Source organism: Ischnura elegans, chromosome 8, assembly GCF_921293095.1.
Source record: "Ischnura elegans chromosome 8, ioIscEleg1.1, whole genome shotgun sequence".
Classification (NCBI taxonomy): Eukaryota; Metazoa; Arthropoda; class Insecta; order Odonata; family Coenagrionidae; genus Ischnura; species Ischnura elegans.
This window is the reverse complement of record NC_060253.1, coordinates 27,946,372-27,970,509: the sequence shown is the minus strand read 5'-3', so window position 1 is coordinate 27,970,509 and position 24,138 is coordinate 27,946,372. Positions and strand designations below refer to the sequence as shown.

At 39.3% G+C, this 24,138-nt stretch overlaps 1 non-coding gene across 1 annotated transcript; it reads left to right on the top strand.

Annotated features, from left to right (window-relative positions):
• Nucleotides 1-21,902: 21,902 nt before the first annotated feature.
• Trnar-ucu lies at nucleotides 21,903-21,975 on the top strand. The gene has a single exon. It is a non-coding gene; the product is annotated as a tRNA-Arg (tRNA).
• Nucleotides 21,976-24,138: the final 2,163 nt, after the last annotated feature.

The window sequence follows — 24,138 nt, the reverse complement described above, 5'->3', positions numbered from 1 at the left end:
ATATTTACAACAGTAACATATAATTTCTATCAAATCGAACGATTTCACGATAAAAAATGCGAAATTATGTCAATTTTTGAAGGCATTGTACTACTTTGTTCGGATTTTTTTTCAATATTCGTAACTCGGATTTCAATGTGCTACCTGTACATAGTAGAATTTTATGAATATCAAACTCCAAGCTGATGGTAAATATAGTGTGACCTCTTTTTATAAACCAATTTTAATTTCAAAATAGCTGGTAGAGGTTACAGTCTTTACCACGGACCACGAACTTGTTGTAGTGAAGAGTTCTTACTCATAAAAAGAATTTAAATATTAATGTAGAAATTCAAAATATCTTGCTCTGATTTGTCATTTATTTTGCGCAATTCTAGTTTTTAGATATAAATATATCATCTGATTTACTCTTGTTCTGTTCAATTATGCATACATTTACGTGGTATTTCATGAAAGGTGGGAAGCATGGAGGTCAGTGTTGAACGTTGGAATTCTGATCGAAGGATCCGGGGTTCGTATCCCGAATAAAGCCTTCTGACACCCAAAATTAAAATTCCTTGAAGTGTGAAGTTGCCCAGGGCACTTGTTTCCCTAACGTGAAAAAGTGTACTTCTCAGGGTTGTGGCTTAGCTCTACCCCTGAAGTCAAAACCAACCTTAAGTTTGAATGACTCTGAGTATAGGAGAGTGTGAAGAAGGTTAGGTAATCGTTAAAAAAAGATGACTTTAGGTTAGATGGAAAATCTTGTATGATGTGACGAATGATACGGTGGAAGTTCTTACATTAATAAATTTGTACATTGCAATATTTCCACTGGGATATATTTTCACACAACACGTTTCGATGTTACAAGCAACATTATCCAGAACATTGCGAAACGCGTCGTGTCAAATTAAACCCAGTGGAAATACATTGCAATGTCCAATTTTACTAATTTTATGGAAAAGATAAATGGCAATTTTCCACATATTTATTTAATATTTTACGACGCGTTTCTCTCAGCATAGTTGTACTTGAGAATTATCTGACGGTCGAAATGCGTCCCACATTATTAAGTAGATTTTTGGAAAATTGCCGTCTCTCTTCTTCATTAAATCAGGACGTCATTCCATTTCATCTCACCTGCCTCAGTTACGACGTTAGGGTTGAGAAAACGTTTTTTTCCTAGAATTTCTTCCACTTATTTCGATAATAAAGTTAAGCCCTGGTAGATACTTAAGATTGCTAGTGATACACATTTAATTTTATGAATTCCATATTTGTACGAGGTTTTCATCTGATGTCGCGATGAAACGGGGACGTTGCGAATAAGTTACGATGTTTTTCCTCGCGTCTGCTGGCCACTCGGTGTTCCAGTGAAAGCCGAGGGTCGGCTCGTGTTTATATTTCCTCCGCTCAACTGCTTCCTCATTCGGAGATGAACTTGGAAACGTGTGGGCGCGTGGCCGTTGCCGTTCCCAGCCTCTGCGGCTGCAGCGAGTCACATCGCTGCCGCGACCGTCGCCCAGCAACGCCCACGCGACTCACATTAGAAGTTTCGCTCGACTCCCACTCTTATGCCATGAGCTTATATAAACAAGAGCGGTTCTTCTACATCTACATACTACCCCGCAAGCCGCTTTAATAGCAGAGCCAATTTTGCTAATTCGCAGTCCAACTATACCCGAGTTAAACTGTCGAAAGTATTATGGACCCTTATCTTACACGGAAAAAACTAAAATTAATGAAGGATCTATCTAAAGGGCTATTTCCTTAATCTTATCCATTTGATCGCGCCTACCATAACAATAGGGTGGTTTCCTATTATTTTTTTATTTCCTAAATCGAAATATTTTTACTCCTGGAGGACGCATTTCACGATTTTAGATTTCACGATATCTATTTTTCTCGATTAAATGAAAAGTGAAAATTTTCAAGCGCGCGAAAACGCAACGGCTAAGTATGAATGCTGGGAAAACCCCGTGTTACGTCATTCTGGTTCCCGTTGTCACCGTGTGAGGTGACCTTGGGGCGAGGATATTGCGCGCCGCTGCGATGCTGGCTGCTAGCAGGTAGCAGAGTACCATGCTAGCACGTAGCGCTTGGCTTAAATAAGGATTATTAATACCTTATCAAATGAAGAAAACTTTCCGACCTTAGCCAGTTTTAATAAGTGATTATTAAGACATGTTTCCCTGAGCTCTGTGCCTCATGAATGCATTGGTAATGTCAGGCGATGTAAAACTATCTACTCGTATGGAAACTATGTCCCTGTGACGTCACGTGGAGTGGCATCGCATGGGCGCCAATCTGGCATTTTTCAAATGCGGTTAAAATTGACCATTGCCATTCGTCTAAACTGGGAATTCTAAAACCAAGTAATTTGTATATTATGAATACACTAATGGTGGGTAACGAATCGCAATCAATGCCTTTCGTTTTCTTGGATGAAGGAAAGTACCTTATAAGGATCTCTTTAAATAACTTGAACTTCAGGCAAAAAGTATTGTACTTGAAATTTCTTAGGCCGCACAACTATGTTTATCGAAACAATTGTTAACAAATCTTGCTGCTCGCCTCTCAAATATACGCCAAAAGCGAAATTCTCCATGAAAAAATAAATTGTCTTCACCGGGATACGAACTCGGATCTCGCGATTGCCGGTCAGATATACTACCACTTCCATGCGTGTTCACAGGTGAGTAGTGGTACGTAATGCAACATTTCTGTTCCCCCTAAAAACGCATACTCTGTTTCGCTCTTTCTGGACTATTTAGCGAGGCTCAATCATCAATCGCGACACCATCGTGAGCGTGGGAATGGGATCCAATCAGAATCGTTCGATTGTTGCGGGAATACCAGTTCCCCCAGAGCGACGCATTCACTGCACGATCCAATCATGCATCATCATTGTCACCATGCCTTCGTCCTCGCTATCCGTGGATCTCGCTTGCAACTGCCGTCCCGACGTTTTTTTTCCTCGTCATCCCCTGCCAATTGCCTCATTCTCTTTCATTGCATGGAATCGATGAACCTCTCCAAACAGCCTCGTGATTTTTCTGGCGCGACCTTATCAAAGGCATTCTCGTATCCCTCTCTGCGTTCGAAGCTTTTGTCACCAGAGGCGCTGAAAAGTTAAACGTTGTTCAAAGAAGTATATCGAGAATTCCAAGCAAAAAAACTTAGTTTATGGCTCCTATTGCTTTGAATTAATATGACGCATCGCGTCCACGGAGCTCGTGTTTTTTTATATGAACTACTCATTTTGCTATAATCTGTTTATTTTCAGTTTATTACGTAGAATAGAATAAAATAAAATAACTTTGTTTTATTCCACACTTCATTTTAAATAGCACGACCCGATCAGGAGGTGATCACCTGATGATAGCATCAGTTGCTGAAACCCGGGTCGTGCTATATTTAAAATAAAGTGTGGAATAAAACAAAGGTATTTTATTTTATTCTATAGTGAAGCAATTCCACAAAATAACGCCTGAGACCGTGTCTTATATTACGTAGAATTTTGTCAACTTTATTTGCCTGGATCTTGAACTTAATGGTATCGATTCTTATAGTGAGCAGTGGCGTAACAAGGAACGTGCTTTGGGGGGGGGGGGGGTGGAGTGAGCTGGGGTGGTTCTCTCCCAGGCAATGGGGGCGTCCGGTAAAAATAAAAAAATGACATGCCTGGATATACATTTTACATTATTTTGGCCCTAAAAATTAACTTAAATAAGATGCATTTATCATTTATTATTTGTAAAAACTAGATAATAGTGTTAAATATTTTTTTTATTTCTCCGAGGCTTAGGGGAGATCTTCTCCCACTTCCCCCCCCCCCTCATAGTTTCGCCACTGATAGTGAGTGTGACCCTATGGCCAAAATATACGTGCCTATAACTTGCTCCTCATGAATCAGTTTATGTTCATCTATTTATCATTTTTATTGGTACAGCAATATAGTGAGATACAATCGGAAACTTAGGAATGTTATTTCCTATGTCTCTTTTACTTCTTTCCGTGAAAAAAGCTGTTCCCTCTTGTAAGTTAGCTCTTTCAACATTCCTCTCCCGTGTGATATGTCTGCTGCGCTTCGTCGATGACCAGATCGAAGCCATTACACGTTACGCGCAGGGCGTCCTTTGAATTCCAAATGATTTCTCCTGCATCAGCCGTCCAGACTCTTCTTCCCATAGAGGTTTCTGGAGAGGGCGATAGTTCGTAAAAGTGAAGCCAGCAGACAGCCTTTCTACCCAAGGGCGTACCCAGGATCAAAACTAGAGGGGGGCAAGCCGTGGTCATTCAAGTAATAATACAGAAAAGGTTAAGAAACCAAAATTCTAACAGCGCTTTAAATTACATGTTTTACAATAATGTCAATTTCCTTTAATTTAAAGAACATTTTTTCCTAACATTTCGTTTTGAACTAAATTCACCTTTGATTCAGGGGGGGGGGGAACGCCCCCCCCCCCCATTAACCCCGCTGGGTAAGCCCATGTTTCTACCGATGCGGTCGCCATAGTGATCCACCACCTTTGCAGTGTTTCCCGAAAGGGTACGTGTTATCTACAAATATATTTGTATAATTCACTGACAGCTACACCAGATGTTTGGCAAGGGGTGATCAATCATCAAATTAACCCTAATTTTTAAAAACCTATTTCCCCATGGAATTCGGCACGCTAAGCGTCACGAGTGACGTCTTTTGTAAAAAAAAAGCAGGGCCGGTTTAAGCGGTAAGTAAGGTATGCGGCCGCGTAGGGCCCCTAGCAAAAGGGGGCGCCTAATTGCTGACTCCAATGTTCAGCACTGATCAGTCTTGAAAGATGACTTGTGTTGTATTCATTAATGAGTTAATTTTTTTACCCTGAAATTTTTCACACAAGTGGTTTTTAAGCTCTAAATAATCACATTAAATATATAAGAGCAAGCACGTTTTAAGTTCACGCTGATATTTAAGTCTCGACCGTTATTCCTTGAGTACTATTTATTTACTTTTAAAATGTATCCTGAGAGTATCCCTACTACTTATCAGGTTATTTTTGAGGGGTGGGAGCGGAATGTTGTCCCCTTACACTCGAAAAATGACTAGAACCGGCCCTGGTAAAAATTTACATAAAATGCGCGGTAGAAGATAGCACGGAGCAGTGGCGCCGACTCCATGGGGCCTGAGGGGGCCCGAGCCCCCTCATTAAAAAAAGGTTAATAATATGAGGAAAAAATATCTCTTGCTTGTCGATTTTCCTCGTAGTGTCCAGATATCGAGATTCGAATTATCAGGGTCTAAAGTAGATCATATGACTCTTCTAAAATGCTTAAAAAAATTTAAACTCACTACTTATAAAATTTCCCGGAACAAGATCTCCGGTTTGGGCCCCCCCAATATTTTTTGTAAGTCGTTATCCATGGTTTAGAGACAAACTGGAGAATTTCTATTGTATTAAACGTGGGTGTAACCATTACAGAATGAGCTGTAACCCATTGGCAATTGAATGGTCGTGCACAATGAGTCCTTTGCTCCCATTCCATATGTATGTCCTTGAGTTAATGCACGTGAGTTCGATTCCGAACTACGGTATTCGTGTCGATTGCGTCAACAGTACTTGGCCGGCGACGACGCTATTAGCATATGAGCAGAGCTGGTTTCTTCTACGAGTGTAGCTGACCTTTCAAACCGCCATACCATTCATATCGGGGCACAAAGGGCGATAATATTTTTGAAACACATATCTCTCTATTTATAGTTTACAGTGATCCCAGACTTATCACAAGGAACACGTAACAGGAGTTTATGGGCTTTTTTAATAGTTAGCATAGTAAGAGAGTCATGCAATATATTTTTCATGCCAAGACATTCGTGCAGATAGTTAGAATATACAAGTATAATAAGTTATTAACTACACATGCAGAACCTATTTTACCTGTTCCGAATCAGACTATCCTAGAGCTATCGCAAGTATTATGGTACCTTGTGGTACACGGTGAAAACGGCATCTTAAATCCATCAGTTCTGCAGTCTATTTCCCTCAACATAACCATGGGAACCATACTAATTGGACCCTCTTAAAATATCTAGAAGATCAAGCAAAAAGTATTCTGCTTGAAATTTCCGCAGAAGATTTATCTTCTATCTTCTAAGATCTAAAAACTTTTCCTTCCATCAGATATACTTTGCCATTCTAAATTCCTAATTAATTCAGCTACACAACTTTATTTATTGTAAGCCTATCGTTCCTTCGCTTTGATATCCTCTTTTATTCTCTCTTACTCGTCCAATATCTCACTACAGGTCCCTCACCCATCCATCTGCAGCTGATCACCTCTAGAAAAGAGCATTACACTAGGGATTCTGAAGTCTGTCGCTAGAAGTGTTATCGCCCCACGCGCATTACCGGTGGTTTCAAAATGATTAGCGAGGTTTTCGCCCCATGTAATATTTTTTACTTAAGTTACAGCTATAAAAGATGCATCAAACGAAAGAGCATCTGAATAAGTTTTATAAACACCAAGGATGAAGTCCACTATAAATAATTATATGGCTTAATCGGGATTCGAACCCGGATTTCCCGATATATCGTCTGTCATGTTAACCAGTTAGACCAAAAAGCCCTCTTATTTAACCGAATTAAAAAAATATATTATTAATGTCAATCGGTCGACAGTATCGACTAACTTATCCAAATCCGTCTTTACCTTATCCTTACTTTGGATGCGCACCAGCGATTTTTTACTATCCGTCTCTCTAACCTCCTTTTTCATTGTAAAATTTTTTTAAACACATATTTAGTTGGGGTTCCATCCAGGCCTATTTAGGCGAAGTTATCGTCCGGTTGGCTTATTTTGTGGTGAAGCTTATCTTTCCGTACACCCGCTTCTGGAACATGAAATTTCCATAATCCTCCCACTTGGTGATTGCACGATGTTTGGTACTTTCATTCATCCCCTGTGCTGCTGCATCCCTAGTGGTATCGCATCATATGTACCAATTCGTAGTGGACCAACCCACACGCAGATCCGCCCTTCTATCTTCTCCCTATCCACTGCGCCCTGACGCACAGTGGCGTGCAAATCTCCCGCTGCGTATAAATGGGCATTGGGCATTCGGCAGACCTATGGGAGGTCTGCACGAAGGACCCCGAATAGCAGTTATAGGTCCCCACCCATCTCACCATTGAAATACAGAAAGCAACCATTATCCTGATTCGTACGTCGCTTTCATATATCTACGCGGTACTGTTCAAGCCGCCACCAGGGTGTGTGGCACGGGGTGATTTAACACCAGACATGCAGCACTCTAAATCGCTTTAATCAGAAACGCGCTCGTTCGCCGGACACAGTCAACGACACGCGGTCAAACCAGAAACTAGGAAAGTGCTAAGGACACGAACGTACTACTTACAAATCTAAAGAAGATGGAACAGATTACAAAAAAATGGAGGAGGTGGCAGACTGGAAAAAATTTACTCTCTCCGAGTCTCGAGCCCTGGTCTTTCGAAACAGGAACTCGACACGCTACTACTCGCTTAAATATTTTATCAAACAATTAACATGACATAACCGATGAACTCACGATGTACATACAGAATTCGAAGCAGATATACTGTGAAATGTTACATCGAATCAAGCCATATCATGAAAATATCTACAGATAAGATTTTGCAGATCATAAACTATTCCCACCATTCTAGGCGAATTGAGTCTATTAATCGATGCTTTATTCTTTAGGCCCATTGTAAGATTCCAAATCCACTAACACCCACGCAGGCACACCGAGGATGGACAATCCCAGAAGACATCCGCTTATAAGCATTTCCGGAGTGGAAATCCTATGCTTAGGAGGCCGTGATATTACGGATGTTCTCATTGGAATGATGGTTTTGCTGGTATGCGGCACAACCCGAGCGATCTGAGAGGCAATTGGAAACATTTTTCCAAATATTTTCAGTGCTTTCAGCAGGGCACGGTGCAACTTCGCCCAAATCGGCCTTGAAAAAAAGAGCGAAATTTTTTTAAATTAAATTCAGCGTGACCATATTTTTACATTTTTAAATGCTTTCATCTCTCAAACCCGGGCGTATATGGACAAAACCCTTCAACAATATTCCTATCTAAGTGTCTACTTTCAAATAAAAAAGGTTTCATCTTCTTTCTTGACATCAGTAAGGCAAAGTCTCCTTGTTAGCAGATGAAATTATTAGTCAGTAATAGATTAACGTAAAGTAGGTGTAGTACGTGATTCGTGTATGAGTTGTAACATGCCAAAATATTCATGCAGATAGTTTAATCGTAACAATTTTGAACAAATCTTACTCGCTTCTGTGTTACATCTACAACCGTATCTTTTTCATAACGATCCCATGCACTGGCGCTCTACCTACTAAGCTGCCACGCTTCCCAAGCTAAGGATACCATGCGAGAAAAATTGATATTTCTTTCTCCACAGAAAGCAAAATAGAATATAAACCGTCATCGCTCAAAACCTCTGCAGCGGTCCTCAAGGTGAAGTGACAGGGAATAATCTTTTTGTTCACTTGTGAATTTCAACCACGGACCAGTTGAGATAAGGGTAGACGTGTCTTCCGCATCGAAGGTTTAAAGACCCTAGGGGGTTTAGGAAAGGGCAGCAGGGGGCGCTTTTAAGGGGGGCGCTTTACGTGACCGAATCAAAAGAGTTTTCTTTCATCTCCTCTAGAAGGAGGTGTGAAGTGTTGGACGGAGTGAAGGTGCATATTTGCACCTCGGTGCGTTGCCCTCACGTGAAAGGAGGGGTTAGGGGTGGGAGCGTGACCTTTTGTGACGACTTGACCGGATGTCAGGATGGGAAATGGTGCTTAAGACCAAGGAGATTTCATAAATAAGGCACACCTGTTCCTCCCATCATCATCATCGTCATCACTGCTTAAAAATCCTGGGATTGGTTTGACGTAGCTCTCCACTCAATTCTCCTATCAGCTAATCTTTTCACACCTACGTATTTATTCTCTTTCACATCTTTCCTTACTTGTTCCATATATTTTGTTCGAAGTCTTCCCTTTACGTTCTTGCTTTCCACTTGTCCCTCGACGATTGTCTTCATCAGGCCATCATGTCTCAAGATGTGGCTTATAAGGTTGTTCCGTCTTCTTGTGAAGGTTTTCATGAGGCTTCTCTTCTCTCCTACTCTTCTTAGGACTTCCTCGTACTAACTCGGTCGATCCATTTGATTTTCATCATTCTCCTGTAGCACCACATTTCGAAGGCCTCTATCCTTCGAAGGCTTCTCCGCTGCGGTCATTGTCCATGCCTCACTTCCGTATAGGAGCATACTCCAGATATAGGTTCTTATTAATTGTTTCTTCACTTCCATATTTAAGTTTCCCGCTGTAAGCAGGTCTCTCTTTTGGTGGAATGCTCTCTTCGCCTGGGCTATTCTGCTGATAATTTCTTACTTACTTCTCCCGTCGCTAGTTATCTTGCTTCCCAAATAACCGAATTCATCCAACTCTATTAGCTTTTGCTCCCCTATTTTAATGCTAGTCTTGACCTCTTCTCTTCTGCATACTAAGATCTTGGTTTTCTTCGTGTATATTTTCAGTTGATATTTACCCATTACCCTACCCATATTAAACAGAATATTTTTCAAATCCCTGTTCCTCCCGTAGAAGCCTAATTCATATTTCCTCTTCGGGCACTATTTAATCGTTCATTATGCAATAATCAAACTAAATAATTTCCAGAGACATGTAACATAGGATTGAAGGAATAACAACTAGGCTTCTTCACATGTTGATTTTATTATGACCGAACATGGTTTTTTTCAGCGTAACATTATCAAGGTGGTACACCTGGATGATGATGTATGAATCATTTTGTTAATGTTTAGCTGTAACGAAACCATGTTCGGTCATAATGTATGATCTTAGGTCTTCCCGGCGTATCAGGTGCAGAAAAGTTTCTCGGGTTTTCCACCGGTTGATTTCTTCCATGTCACCCGACGTTTCGAGCAGCGACTTGCTGATCATCATTAAGGGAATCCGGAAGATCCCCTGAGCAAGTAGCTGCTTGAAACTTCGGAATACATGGACGACATCAAGCGGTGGAAAACCCGAGAAACTTCTCGGTCATAATGAATCACGATGTTAAAAAAGCCTGGTTTTTATTCCTTCGACTCCTACCATGCAGGATTTCCACCATGTTACGCCCACTACTATTAATTATATGAAATATGACATGATGTAATAGTCAGGCTCAGTCATTTCTGTGGAAATTACTGGAGATTAAATAAAATAATAATTTTTTTCGTCCCTTTCGAGGGACAGCGTCAGGTATCGCTCCAATGATGGCGGAAAAAAGACCAACTCTCGCGATCATCGTCCGCGATAGCTGGAGGGATTAAAATCCCATCCCTTTTTCCATCATTTGGCGTGTCCCTTTTACCGTTGCTAGAACCTTGGCTTGCACTGTCCTTCGGCAAATCAGAAGGTACGGTAGCTCTAAGCGATTGGCCAGAGAATCAAATCCACACTGTCATATAGAGGAGAAAAGATATAAAATTAGAATCAACAAATTAAATCACGCAAAATATAAAGTTTACTTATAAGAATGCGTTATTAAAAATACTATTTTGCATCTGCAAAAACCGGCTGTCATCAGCTTCTTGCTTGAGAGGCGAGCGATATAATGAAAAAATTAAACTTTTAAAATATTCCGTTAATTGCGCGTTTAAATATGTTCCAAATCCTGCCATACTAAAATTTCATTTTGTCCAAACGGTACTGAAATCCTTGTGCTTTCAATGATTTAGCTAGAATTTGGAAAAACTTCAAAAATTATCAAAGTTTTGCTAGATTCGCAGGACTTCGGTCTCCTCCGAATAATTTTGGAGTTTTTTTTTAACGCCATAACACCTCATCCATATTCTCCCTGAGAATCTCAGTCCCTTTTTAGAAGTAATTGTGTTGAGGAATTTTTATATGTTTTGCCAACTTTGCACAAATTTCGAAATAAAAATGAAAATCTTTTGAAGGAGACCCTTAATTTGCTCGCTCGAAGAATTCTAATCAAGGTCAAACGATTCCCCTTCGCTTACGGCGCAAAATTTCCATTTGGGTGCCTCTCTAGAGGCTGTGGAACTTGAATGGCATTTATGACAATCTTCGAAGCAGGTGAAGATGAAAAATCGAAAGCCTTTTGCGAAAGCAGATGAGTCGTCGCTTAGGCCACACTGTGCTACTGGTGCCTCTTATTGTTTATGGATGAAACTCATGCGAAATTTGCTGAATTTTTTTGCCGACTTTGTTTTCTTTTGTTCCTCATCGTATAGGGCAGATGAGGTTGCCGTTATGATTATTACTTTACTCGATATATCAGATAAAATTACGCTCAATTCATCAAAAAAACTTATCTACGATGGCAATTAGCCTAATAAATGTTTTTCACATGATCCTCTAGGCAACAGCATGAAGTAAAAATTTACCCAACTTAAAACTCAGTTAATTATATATGGCACACTGGAATAAAGTTTCCAATGCTTGTGTATTGAATATTGTGTTTTCTTTAGAATCAAGTAAGTGACCAAATTTTCAAGCCGATCCGACAGTGGGAAGTGGATTAAAAATCAATTATAAAATTCCATCATCATTGAGACAGGTTAACGGACGTGGCAAGTTATAAAAAGCGTTTAATAATGTAACTGAAATTTAATGTTTTTTGACTTTTATCCTGTGAAATCGCAAATTAAAATTACTTGTACAAAGTCCCATAAAAATCTTTATGGTCGCAAAGGGACGCTCCAGCCATTGACTCCTCCCTTCACACCAAGGTCCTTAAAATATATTTTAAGGACCTTGCCTTCACACTAACGGTAAGATTGGTCTTTTTCTTCGGTCTCTAGATGCGCACATCTTGTGCACAGCTTTCCTTCCTATCTACCCATTATCCTCCCCCTAACTTTTTTCCCTTCCACTAACAGCCATGGCGACCATTGTCCGCAACTTCCTGTGCTTTCGGATACATGCGGTTCTTCCACTTCCGACCCCGTCTTTACCTTCACATTCCCATTTCCCTCTTGTACACTCCTCGCGTCCATATGGTGCTCAACTTCTGGCGATGGCACATGCTAGCAATCGAAGACAAAAAGCACGAGTGAAACCAAGAAGGAAGGAGGGGTTGAGAATTGGGCCATACTTCAATGCTCTCATTGCTACAAATAGTGAAGTGTACCTATCATATTGGGTTCCAGATACGAAGGGAAACACTTTGAACTTTCCTCATAAAAATTTATTAAACTACAGTCGACATGTTTCGCTGCACTGCAGGTTTATCAAGACTAAACTAAGAAATTAACAATACCAATATGAATACAAAAATGCACACTCGCAAACATTTGAGAAATTGGGGATGGAAGGTGGGGTGGTAAGGAGGGTTGGGAATTTTAAACCGACCGTTGGTCTTAATTCTTAAAATTAAATTGAATTTCCCAACCTCTCTATCAAAGAGATTACTTGAGGAAATGGTTTATGTATGGAAGGTGTATAATAATTTAATATAACTCATCCCATTTCCCATATCTTGGTATTATTTGCATAAAAAATTATCTAAAGAATTAACAAAAGTTTCCAAAAAACATTGACCACAAAATAGCTCATAAGAATAAAAATACTCAATACATACTTTTATACACGAAACTTAAATCAATAATCCTTTAAAATTTAAGAAGGAACATATAACATAAAAGTTCCATTGCCTCGATTGTGAAGACTTATGCGTAAAGAATATCCCAAAACCTAAAAATTAGGAATTCACAAACAAAAATCATTTTCTGAAATAGCGCAACAAGGTTTTAATTTTCATGACGACCACCAGCAAATGTTTTAATGAAGAATAGATTATACGGCTTAATATAAATCTTTCTTCGTCTACTGGTTATATATGTATTGTCTTACTGCCGTTGGCGAAATTATCGAGTTTTCATGGCCTTATTAATCATGAGACCCTGTGTATTTCTGCTTCACCCAAGGTAGTTAATACGCTGCACCTGCCAAAACTTTGTCTCTATCCGGAGAGGAGTATATCTTCGATAGAGCATAAAGCCCTATCTAGGTACCACTATACACCCCTGTAGTTTAGGATGTCTGCATTGCACCTTCTCTTCCCCTTCTTAGGATCCCATTGTTGTGTTCCCTTGGGGTTCCAATCAAAACTACCTGAGTGCAAGCGTTCCCCTATCAATCGCAGAGGGATTTAGAGGACCATACGTTTACTCCATCCCCTTCCACCTTACCTCCACCCTTCAAAATCCTGTTCCCACTCCCCCAAGGGTATGCCGCACCCCTAGCGCATAAAGCTTTAACACGATCCCCTCCGGGCGATCAAACTTGCGCGACACTTTCAGGACTGTTCCATAGTTACGATTGCACAGTTTAAAAGTATAATAGTATACTCCCTGTGTCGAATGGTGCCTTAGGGGCTCATCCTTCAAATGAAGTTTTGGACTTTTTCAATGATTTACAACGACAATTGCCCCGCGATTCGTATTTATTTCATTAGCCTTTAATGATAAACCAGATACAGCAAAGGCATAATTTTTATTGAAAGAAAATTTGATAACATTTAGTAATATTAGAAATTTGTAACGTCTCAGAGTTATGTCAATAAAAATTTGAAGTGTGAAAGTAATTTCAAAAACAGCTTTACCAGTAAATTAACAGGGAAGGACTAAGTGCTATATAATCTAAGTGCTGTGTTAAGATTTAAGTGCTATGTTATCTAGGGGCACCAATGATCTAGTCAACTTGATCGCTTAGAACAACTATTTCATTCGACAATATGCATATTACCTCCAATTGAGGCGACATCTGACGGGCATCGCTGCGTTAATGATTTCGGTAATATTTTCATTATTGAAATTCGATGCTCACTTTTTGAAGCTCGTGATGAAAGATGGATTCTCCTCTGCTGGAGTTGGCTCTTAAATTTTCATACGAGATTGTTGTACTACGTCATCAAACGAAGTCAATATCAAGTTAGATTGATTATTGGCACTTTTGAAAACGACATAACCGTGGATAACAACTGGACACCGAGCAAACAACTGCATTTCTGTCTATTTCACTCATAACCCTGAGGACTGTGGCCGAGTTGGACATCGAAACGTCGGCAGTAATGAGGTTCCTGATCCGATGGCGATCCCGAGAACTCTTCACGCAGTCTATTCTCCGGGAAAGCACCAAATCTTTAATCTGAAGATTTGGCCTGAAGTAGGTCTTCAGTGAACTTCAACCTTGTTTTGTTGTAAAAATACTACTTCGCGTTGAAATACTACCTCTTGGAGACCGAGATAGTGGTATTCTCATCTATCTTGTCTTATTATACATCTTGACCCTCTCTTCATGAGCTTCTCTCCTGGCTTTTTTAGCCTGTGTCGCTTTGTGTGTACGTGTGTGTGAGTGAGTGATTGTCTAGTCGTGGAAGATTACCCGGGAATTTCACCGGGTCAGGTTCTCCAACTCCATCTCGGCCAACGTTTCGATGTACGAGTTTCATATTCGTAAACTAATATCTGGAAAAATATTCCTCCTTTTTACTGGACATAATTAACAATGACTGTCTCATCTTAGCAAAAATTCTAATTTTTATGACAAAAAGTAATTTTTCTTTATATTTCAATATCATATTCGGAATTAGTGACCTCGAATACTGTTATTTTCCAGATTTCAAACAGATTACATGATATTTAATAATTATGACTACATTTTAAGCATTTGGCCCCACTGTGCGACGTTTCGATAAACCAGTTATCAATCGTCATCGTGCCCTGATGACGATGGACAACTCGTTCATCGAAACGTCGGGCGAGATGGAGTTGAATAATCTGACCCGGTGGAGTTCCCGAGTAACCTTCCACGACTCTCTATACGTCGGGAAAGCCTGCGATCATTCTTCAGTGATTGTCTAGGTTTGCCGGTTGAGAGGCTGTGTTTGGTCCCTGCGGTCTTTACTCCATCCAAGGAAACCAATACAGTATTTTAAACTGATTCAGGCGTTAAATAGTGGAAGTTCAATTTATTGAAATGAAAGTTGGTAGCACTTTTCCTCAATAATTTATTTCGTTCGACGCGTTTCGGCTGGGAGAGCCATCCTGATCTTATACCAGAGGATGGCTCTGTAACGCGTCGTAAAAAATAAATTACTGTGGAGAAGTGCAACCATCTTTAATTTCAACAATACGGTAATACCCTGGTCGGTGTAAAACGGACAAGCAAAACACGTTACGGCTATTGGAGCTCTTTATCTTACAATGCTCATAATCGGACGTATAAAATCGTTTCAGGCTTAATTTTGTGGAATAATGCTATATACATGATTAAAGCACAAATGGTAATATCCACACTATTTTATTTATCACTTAACGTTAACGTTAAATTTAAAAATGCACATCTCGGCGTCAAAAGCGCCGTTAAGGGCTAAATCGGTAGAAGTTGAAACTAAACAGATGAAAGCTGTCACGCTACAAAGAGTTGTTTTGGGTAGGTGACGAAGAGTAACTGTTTTTATAATTATTTCGTCAAAATAAGGGAACCGTTAACTTAACGTTAAGTGATGAATAAAATAGTGTGGATATTACCATTTGTGCTTTAATCATGGCTCATAATCGGGTTGTACGTCGTTTATTTCATTGTCGCCTATGAAAAATTCAGCTAGTATAACTTTGACAAGCTTTTGGTGTGTGTTTCCCTACATACGGTGCTGGTTCATGAATTCGCAGCTCAAACTTGATTTCGTTAACTTTGGAGTTCTCTGTCTTGTCTCCCCTTATACACCCCGAAAGGTGTTTTCCTTCCTCACTTCTACTTTCAACCCCCTCCGGACGTTTTCATAAATGGAAGCCGACAGTTCTACAGCCACCCAGCTTGGTGTATATTAGACCCAACCCCAAATCTCCCGCCTCCAATTCCACCCTCACTCTGAGCTTATCGGCTCACAGGCATTAAGGGGCGAACCCGCCAAGCCGCCGAGCGACGACACCCCTAGGGTGCCTGCCACAATCACCGCCCCTTAGTCCATCACCCCACCCCTGTCCTCATCATCCAACCGCACCTTGCATCCGAGCGAAGGAAGGATGAATTGTCATCTGCGGATACATGGTGGCTTGGAAATTTGTAAGTCACAAAATCTGCCAGCGATTGTTAGGCAGTGGCGGCTTTCTCATGAGGACTCTCGGTCGCCGCCCTTCCCAAAGATTTGAAAATGAAACAAAATTATATACCCATTCAATTATAATTATACATCTAATTAACAAAACTATTTTTTCAGTCGCATACGTCGAAAATGTACGAAAAACACGCAAAAATAGCGCGAGAAGTTCGCATTTGTAGCCGCGGGGCGCTGGCCAGAACGTCCAAATCCATCACCATGCAGTTATATGACGTGGTAGAGGTGGGGGCTGCTGGTGCTATGACGCGTCTAAGCTTGTGCCTTATGTCTATGCCTTGTGTATATGCTTGTGTCTTGGGACGCCGCCCGAGCACGCGCAGAGCGACGTATCTAGTGAGTTGACAGAGCCGACGCGCCGGCGGCAGTATAATATTGGTTTTGCAGTGTTGCAGAAAACCTTGTTTTAGTGACCAGTAGACTTATTATGTGTAATTTTTTTAAATGTAAATAGGCCTAGTTGTAGTTGATTTAATCGACTCAGTGATTTTTAGTCTTTTAGTGAGTCAAGATGGTCTCCAGATTGCCTTAAAAACTCACTAAAATACAAAAATATTAATATATTTTGACCCCCCGGTGGAGTGTGCACCTCCCAGCATTTGACTCACGAGCCGCCACTGTTGTTGGGTGGCTGAATCGTAATTAGCCAACGTCACAATCTACATCTACGTATAAAATCGGAAGGTCCAAGCATGATGGAGTGGATTATATCCATATGGACGACTGAAATATATAGACAGTCATATCAATACATGGGGCCAAAATTATCTAGTATGTTGCCAAAAAAATTTGGCAAAGAAGGAGTGGAGATGGGGTTTTATATCCATAGTTAAAAAATGGCTTATGCAGTATGAGGAAATAGAGTTTTTGCTAAGAAAGGTGTTATAAACGTTTTCAAATAAAGGTATATAGTATGTAATTCTTATTCGTCATGAGAGAAAGTGTGTTATGAAAGTGTGTGTGTTAAGAATAGTTATCCATGTGTAAATTACTGTAAATTCACAATCGAATGCAATTTTCAAGAAAACAAATCACTCAATTAAACGAAATAAATGTATTTTTATGTTTGTTAGCACCAGTCATGTTCTAAATAGTGTATGATGATAGACCCAAAACTTTTCCACAAAGGGGTACCTATATATTCCACAATTACTACAGGGTTTTTTTTTCTCGATGATGTATTGAATATGAGTGGAATAAAATTATATTATTATATTGAAATAAACACTTGCAATTTTCTGCAATTATAAAATTTATTCAGAACGTGTAACGTGTATGGATTCTCGATGGCACTGCATCACCTTAACCCGTTAACTCCTAGCGGTAGCTAACATATGGCACTAGCTGCTAGTGCATAAACATAACTTTTTTACCGTAATTTATTTGGGTTTTTGAGAGATTTGAACTGGTAAAAATGTTTTCAATCATGTATTTATTTTTAATTATAATTTATATATTATATAATTACAAATTGTACCAATCCATTGGTTTCAATTCAATGGTTCCGAACTATTTTGCACCTTGAAGATGATGTAATAATATCGAAACCAAGGTCGGAATAAATTTTATAATTGTTCAAAATTGCAAGTTTTTATTACAATAAACTACATCTACAAAATTCCCTGCGAGCCACCTCTATGGTATTTGGCATGGGGTGATCTAACACCCGTATGCAATAGGACTCCCACATGAACACTGCACCGTCATAAAAATATTACGCTAAATAAGAAAAAAAACACGTGCCCATTCGTGCAAAGAAAAAACTAGTCAACATAACGGTTCGTAATTCCTATAGTAAATCAACAATCATCACTGCCATCAATCGTGAGATTGGTTTGACGCAGCTATCCGCTCTATTCTCCTTTCAGCTATTCTTTTAACAGCTACATAATTCTCCTGCTTTTCATCGCTCCTTTCCTGCTCCATACGTTTTGCTCGAAGTCTTCCTTTTTCGTTCTTGCTATCCGCTTGTCTTCTCGACTGTTTTCAGGCCACCTCAAGATATGGCGAATTACTTAATACGCTCCGACTCAGGCCAACTACTCACGATAACGACACGCGGTCAGATCAGACAGAAACTAGGAGTGTGTTAAGGACACCAACGTACTAACATCCAAGCAAAACCACTAGTTAGAAATCGAAAAACCAAAAGGTAGGTAGCGCAGAAAGTGAATCATGCCTGATGCCTAAAAATTCATGGAGGCAGTTTGTATTTGAAAATATAATAAGTCATTAACTAGCCATGCAGACCTTAATTTACCTACTGCGGCTCAATCCATATTAAAGCTAAACTATCGAAAGTATTATGGTCTCTTAATGCACCAGGAAAGAAAAATAACATTTTAAATCTCTTGACTCTGCAGTCTATTCCCCAAATCTAAAATAAAAGCAACATAAAAACAATAAATAACTATTTTACTTGAAATTTCGGCAAAAGATTTAATCTATATCTTTCCCTTTTTGTAAATTTGTGTGGCTCCGCGGTATAAAGGGTCGCCGCTTGTTATTCCTCACTAGTTTCCTGTATTTCGGGCAGCGATGTTGGCAAAGGCGACACTGGCGGCGCTGTGTGCATTCGTGCAGGAGATAATGCCCAGGTTTCCTTTCGCTCGGCGGACACAAAGGGTTGCCGCTCGCAGACGCGACTCCCCTAGTATGATGCGCAATCTCACCATTTCACGTTGAGGGGTTTTGCCGCGATCTTTCTTCCTTTCTTTTCCCATTTACGACTCACTCCTTATAACGGTCTACGTGAGGGAATCCGCGCTCCCAGTGAAGCTTATCGCTCGGTCCATCTGCTCGTGAGAATAGAATGTTTGTTTGCATGTTGCGCAACTTTTCCTTGAAAGACAATTCTATCATAGAAAATGATAGTTTTTGCCATTCTCCTACTTAAGTTTTTTAATCAATTGTGTAATTTATTTGAAAATTTAACATTAAACCTTCATGGTATCACCTTAAACCGCCGCACACTAGTGTCAAAGTCGTCAAAAACTTAAGGATGGAAGAAAAGACAATAAGCAAGAAAAGTTATAATAATCCATATTAAGAACTGTTTTTTGGGAATAAATAATAAAATATGGAGAAAAAATTGGCGGGAAAAGTTATAAACAAATTACAAAATTAGTATTGAACTTCTAATGATTTCATAAGTGAGAATTGCCGTATCACCATGCAATTTTAATCAATCCGCTCCATATTATCATGATATTTTCAGCCATTATTTTCCTAAAGTGTTTAAAAAATATATATATTCCTATGACCAATTCATAATATGAAATCTTTTCATTCAAATGGCACTTGTGTACGTGACAAATACATACATATCAAATCTCTCGTACCAAGAAAGCTATTGAGCGAAGATATTATATTCCTAATTTCCGCACTCTCCACTTCTCCACATTTTCCACGTAGGGGCCCCGCTCACCATGGGCCAGTAATAAGGAAGCTGGAGGAGTCAGCTTACGTGGACGGCCACCGCGCAGTACTGGGCCTTCACGCTCTGACGTACTGTGGGAGATGACAGATTAGGACGAGGATTGTTTGCTTCATTATTCCGATTCTTTTCTTTGCCTTGAACAATTAAGGTATTTAAACGGACATTTAGGATCGTATATCATACGTACAGTTGGACGAAATAAATACCGTTTTCCGCCGAAGTACCTATGGAATTCGGAAATGGTGAATGAAATTTATAATAATAATAATAATAATAAGATGTCTTTATTCCGGCGAGGTAGAGACTAAGAAGATGCAAACATATTAAAAGATGGTAGATAAACGCTTACAATACAAAAGATTTATAAGGGCTTCAGGAAGGTTTAAAGTTTATGGCATAAATTTCGTGCGAGTCGCTATGCCTCAAATGAACTACTACCTGTGATTGCTGATATAACATTACCGGGCAGAGAAAGTTGAGAAGCGGTCAAAAATGAGTGCGGAGTATGAGGCATTAATCCATTGGTTCGTCGATGGAAACTCTAGGTAATGAGGGACTGAACACAAAGGCAGTATGGACGAGGAGTGGAAGGGAAAACTGGCGAGAGGCAATCTTCAGAAGGGGAAAGGTAGAGTGAATCGACCTGGGCTGAAGGAAATACAGTGAACCCTCTTTTCACGGAAACCTATGACTCAAGGACACCTCTGACTTGAAGTCAGTATTCAAACCCAGAGAGAAGTATATGCATTTCAAAAAGAATAGAATTGCTAATATATTCACCGACTCTCTCACTTCCGGACACCGACGTGACGCTTTTAAGGTACAATTTTACTGTTTTAAGGACACCATCGCAGTGGGTTTTCTGAAATATCTCTAAAAAATTGAGAATATGTGAAAAGGAATAGAATTTCATTCGACCGGCTTCACTATAATACTTGCGGGGTAATATTAAGCCTAAAAGTGACGATATTTTTAGGTCATCTCCAACTTACGGACGCATTGTCGAGGACTGTTAGTGTCCGTTAATGAGAGGTGTCACTGTACTCCGAAATGAACTAGCAGAGGCCTCGAAAGAAAGGTGGCAGGAGAAGTTGATAATGCTAATGGATTGGTGATCGTGCCATGAAGTGCTCCAATAAAACTATTTTTTTTTCATCATACCCGTTCCAATTTCCACTTCAAATCTCCAATAAATGTCAAGAAATGATAATTACGTTCGCCACGCGATGTAAGTCGACTCGAAAAAGCCGGATAAATAATTTTGATCGGGTGATATCCACGGTCGGAATCGGCCCGTATAGAGTCATTTGTTCCACTCGTAAAAAAAGCCCTCACGAACGTAGTGTCCGTAATGAAGATACAGCTGCAATGTCTAAAGTTACGGTCGTGGGCAGAGGCTCGTAAAATGATGGTGGGCTGTGAGACGTTTCGATCTATTTGAGTAACTTTTCTCATTCTGTGAAAGCCGAAAAAACATTTTCTTGCGACGGATTGAGATGGCTATAAATCTGGAATGATATTTCTATTAGAGTCCTTGCTTATCTTTCTTGTTCTTTTTTTTTTGGAAATTTATCTTATGGAACGTATGTCATCGTAATGTTCTCAGCAGGATGAAGGCGCCTGAAACAATAAGCTATAACGAACTATACTATAAGTTAGAAGTAGACACATTTATTGTGGTTCTGTAAATTCCATGCCTTAATGCCCTTTTTAATGGTTAGGTACATCTTCATTACTGTGTATCAAAGAGCAGATGGATTCTACTCGCTTACGCTTCGCATAAGTCGTATATTGCATACCCGCTGACCTTTGGCATGAGTCGTTACTTGCATAAGTTATTATATTACCTAATGGGAAGATTTTATCGTTATAACTATTTTTACAAATTGTAGTTGACCTTATACCCAATTCTATTGGCCAAGAAACCTAAATACCTCCGAGTACAAGCTCTAAATTGTGTCCATTATTAAGTGTCATGGTATGAAACGTATTAATGAACATTATTAACAACTTATTATGAAAGCTAGAAAACATACATATTTTAAGGCTGATTATTTGGTTATTTCTCTTCCGTCAGAATGAAAAGCTTGTTGCGCATCAGACCTGGTATCATTCAGTAACATAAAGCTATCTTCCGTATCTTCTGCTGTTTCGGTACGCGTAGCTTTCCCCGCTCGTGTATGGTATTTGATGGAGCACCAAATTTTCGCCGCCAGTGACCATCTGCTTGGATTCAAGTGCCCGCGTCGGAGACAGTGCCGCCACTACGCGTTTTTCTTCCGTTTTCTCTCAGGTCCCTGTAGCGCAGTGGATAGCGCGTTGGACTTCTAATCCAAAGGTCCCGGGTTCGAATCCCGGCAGGGATGATCATTGTGGCAATATTTTTTCTCGGTGTTAAAATGAGAATTTAACATTGGAAAGTGTTTTAATTTTCAAGTCGGAGAATTTTGAGCCATTTCTCAATTTTCACGATTAATTACAAGTTCCTAATGCTTCTGAAAGAGCATTCAATTGGTACTCAAGCCACAGGTCAGTGTTTCCATTGGTATATTTATTTATGCTTATCCATAACTTTTAAATTTTAAGCAATTTAAAGCTTCTTTATAGCAATTATTGACTACATTAAATTTTGTAGAGTAAAATTCCTCAAACATTGCCCATTAGTGTGGGTAGGAAATTTTGGTCTTATTCATCGTTGCCGATAAAAGTTAAAAGGCCGGTTTCACATTGTGGTGATCTTTTGAATTTTATTCCATTTAAAAAGAAGTAAAATTAAAATAATTAAAATGGGTTAATCTTAAAAAAACATAAACTGCACTGTATTTAATGACGCAGGTTTCTCATTTTTTCTAACGTGTTGATTACTTCACCTCACACTTCATTTAAATTTACTACTCATTAGACTTCATGTATTGATTGATTCAATAGTTTTTTTAAAGATTTCTCTTTGGAATTATGTTTATTATTTAATATAAATTATAGTAAGTAAATAAGATATTCTGAAGTGTATTAACATGTATCTTTGAAGATGGACGGATTGGAAACAGTCGGTAGGCAAACAATCACAGCGCAAAAAACGACTCACGCACCAATTTCAATAGCCAATTAAAAAGACTGTCTTTTTGATACCCACCTTTTTTATGTTTTTTATATGTTGTAAATGGTTGTTATTTATGAGATTTTTAATAACTATATTTACATGATTTATTTTGTTTATAAAACCAATGAAAAGCCTTAGTACTGTTTTTGGTGTTAAATACATAGCTAAAATAAATAAATAAAAACCATGAGTTACTACGTATCGGTTGTGGGGTCAAGTCAGTTCATCGTAGTTGAAAAAGAGATGCTGGTTGAGTAGAGAAGTAAATTTTATTGCCTTATTTTCTCATTAATGGACTATTTCTTTGATTATTTCCAGAATATTCTTCCTCTAAAAACTCATAAAATTTAATATTCCCGAACATAAAACTCGTTCTATGTTCTAAAAAACTATTTCGTAGCAATATCGTAATGATGTATATCGTAGAAAATATCAGGACTTTTAGATGCACGTTACAAGGTATAAATGGAACATATGGCTTGCAAGGATATGGAAGCACCATCTTTAAAACGGTAGCGTTTCAATGTTACGATTCAGAGTCTTTAAAGGAAGGAATTAATTTTCCTCGGCACAAGAGGAAGTGAGTGCTACTACCTACACTGTATATGGGTTAGGTTTCAGGTTGAAGAAGTCTTAAATCAAAATAACAAACTACCAGACGTCACGTCTGCGATATTATCTGGGAAGTAAAACACTATATTCCCGACGAGACGTGACGTCACGATCTCTTGGAATTAAAAAAAAAATTAAAGAGCTCCGTTTTGTATTCTTGGTCATATTCACTGTTTCACGACTTTGTCGGGGGAATCGAGAATGTTTTTTTTCTGTGAAAAGTGACCAAAAAAAGTGCATCACGCGCAAGTAAAGGAGTCTCTATGCCTTTCGACCGACTGTGAAAGAGAGATTAAAAGAAGTTCGCGTGGGCGAACAGGTTTCGGGTGGACGGGAGGGAAAGATAGAGAGACTGTTTCTTTCTTGAGGTCACGATCCAAGGCCCATCTGCAAGTCCCAAATAAAAGGGATGCATTGTGTCATGCTATATGAGTCAACATTGGATGAAATCAAATATCTGGGAGCTACGATAACTATTATATGGAAAGGAATACAATATATTTTTATTGTGCTATAGGCATCACTACCCTTGGAGCAAAAACACAGTTTAAAAGTAAAGATAATTTTATTTTTTTCCCGTCTTTTAATTTGAAGGAATAATTCTAGGGTTTCTGAGAATTCCGAGAATTATTCCTTCCAAGTAAGGAGAACTTAGCTGTTGTTTAACTCTTTGATGTTGGTGTTCAGAGTAAGAAATATTTTTTGGGGGTCGGGTTGGTGTGGTAGCTAGGGAGTTTCTTCACACCCTACCGGCCGTGGTTGAAATCCCTGCGAAGGCGGAGATTTTTCAAAAGCAGCGTGATCCCTGATTCGAAAG